The sequence below is a fragment of the Brassica rapa genome, unplaced genomic scaffold (assembly GCF_000309985.2).
Source record: "Brassica rapa cultivar Chiifu-401-42 unplaced genomic scaffold, CAAS_Brap_v3.01 Scaffold0741, whole genome shotgun sequence".
Lineage (NCBI taxonomy): Eukaryota > Viridiplantae > Streptophyta > Magnoliopsida > Brassicales > Brassicaceae > Brassica > Brassica rapa.
Window position 1 is genome coordinate 65,001 of NW_022610681.1, and position 2,500 is coordinate 67,500.

General features: G+C 44.2%; 1 pseudogene; it reads left to right on the forward strand.

The window, feature by feature from the left end:
- The first annotated feature begins 2,351 nt into the window (after positions 1–2,351).
- On the forward strand, positions 2,352–2,491 carry LOC117130945 (annotated as a pseudogene).
- Positions 2,492–2,500: the final 9 nt, after the last annotated feature.

Below are 2,500 nucleotides of genomic sequence, written 5' to 3' on the forward strand. Positions count from 1 at the left end.
GCTGTCCTGAATCTTGAACTGCGGGGTTGAACCGGACTGATTAACCTTTGTTCCAACCGTTCTGTTATTGGTACAGATGGTCAAGGATAGTGTTCGGATCAGCCGGATCCTTGTTGTGGTTTTAAATCGAGAATATTCCAGAAGCTGAGTGTGATTAGCTTGAGCTCGAGCATAGTCTTCCTTAGCCAATCTCATGGAATCAAAAGTGAGTCTAGATAGATGATTGATGAGTAGTGAATGAATATTTCTTAATTGAACGTCCTGATTGTAGAGGATTGATAGGCTTTGTCTCTTGATCAATATTGAATTGGTAAGGTGTTTACTTAGTGTAAACACTTATTAAATATTTATGAATGATCATAGAGGTTTATTCCAAACCTTAGTACCTGTTCTCAAGGACTAATACATATGTATAGTATTAAATATAATTAAGTATGGAAGTATTAATCATGTGAAGTCTTATTATAAACCTGTCTTCCAAAATATTCCCGTATGAATGATGATTACCGTGAATTGGTCCTGCGATATGGAACAAGGTCACGAAGACACGATGCTGGGGTCGCACCCTGGAGGCCGTGTAACTGGATGCAGCATTAGATGTTCAATTTTTGAATATCTGATGGCGATTATGGTGATGCTAACTCGCTAGACTCGTTTAGCCTTTGTGGTTTCTCGGGTCTGGTATATATAAATACCAGATGCGTGACTAGGCTCACTGAGTAAACTAGTTACTCATGACTCATTTGTGATGCAGGTAACTAGTAGACGGGAGACCTTACTCTAGGACGGGAAGGAACATCATTAGCCAGCGGTAGTTTTATTATCCTTGCAAAGTCATTTTGTTATATATTATGTATAAGATTTGTTGACCGAAAACCTCGAGGTTAATTTATATCAAATTTTGTAAGATGTTTTTAAATGATATATAAAGAATGTTTTTAAAGTACAGGTTCCATATGATATTAGTCCTTGTCCGGACAAACTAACTATCGGAAATTGCTTTTTGGGTTGAAAAGCCTAGAGTGATATCTGATAGGAGCGTTGGTGTTCTTTGGTTGTTGGTCTAAGGCGATCAGAAGTATTCTGAGAACCTCAGATTGACCATCGAGGAACATCAACCGTGTCATTTCCGGTCAACTACGATCGGGGGTGTCACAGTCGGGGGCATTCGTATTTCATAGTCAGAGGTGAAATTTTTGGATTTATGAAAGAAGAACAACTGCGAAAGCATTATCCAAGGATGTTTTCATTAATCAAGAACGAAAGTTGGGGGCTCGAAGACGATCAGATACTGTCCTAGTCTCAACCATAAACGATGCCGACCAGGGATCAGCGGATGTTGCTTTTAGGACTCCGCTGGCACCTTATGAGAAATCAAAGTTTTTGGGTTCCGGGGGGAGTATGGTCGCAAGGCTGAAACTTATAGGAATTGACGGAAGGGCACCACCAGGAGTGGAGCATGCGGCCTAATTTGACTCAACACGGGGGAACTTACCAGGTCCAGACATAGTAAGGATTGACAGACTGAGAGATCTTTCTTGATTCTATGGGTGGTGGTGCATGGGCGTTCTTAGTTGGTGGAGCGATTTGTCTGGTTAATTCCGTTAACGAACGAGACCTCAACCTGCTAACTAGCTACGTGGAGGAATCCCTTCACGGCCGGCTTCTTAGAGGGACTATGGTCGTTTAGGCCAAGGAAGTTTGAGGCAATAACAGGTCTGTGATGCCTTAGATGTTCTGGGCCGCACGCGCACTACACTGATGTATTCAATGAGTTCACACCTTGGCCGACAGGCCCGGGTAATCTTTGAAATTTCATCGTGATGGGGATAGATCATTGCAATTGTTGGTCTTCAACGAGGAATTCCTAGTAAGCGCGAGTCATCAGCTCGTGTTGACTACGTCCCTGCCCTTTGTACACACGGCCCGTCGCTCCTAACGATTGAATGATCCGGTGAAGTGTTCGGATCGCGGTGACGTGGGTCGTTCGCCGTCTGCGATGTCGCAAGAAGTCCACTAAACCTCATCATTTAGAGGAAGGAGACGTCGTAACAAGGTTTCCGTAGGTGAACCTGCAGAAGGATCATTGTCGTAACCTGGAAACAGAACGACTTGAGAACGATGAAACATCACTCTCGGTAGGCTGGTTTCTTACTGTGCCTGCCGATTCCGTGGTTATGCGTTCACCCATGCCCAAGACTTCAGTTTTGGTTGGATCATACGCATATCTTCCGGATATCACCAAACCCCAGAACGAAAAGTGTCAAGGAAAATGCACCTAAACAGCGTGCTTTCGCCAACCCGGAGACGGTGTTTGTTCGGAAGCAGTGCTGCAATGTAAAGTCTAAAAGGACTCTCAGCAATGGATATCTTGGCTCTCGCATCGATGAAGAACGAAGTGAAATGCGATACTTGGTGTGAATTGCAGAATCCCGTGAACGCAAGTTGCGCCCCAAGCCTTCTCGCCGAGGGCACGTCTGCCAGTGTGTCACAAATCGTC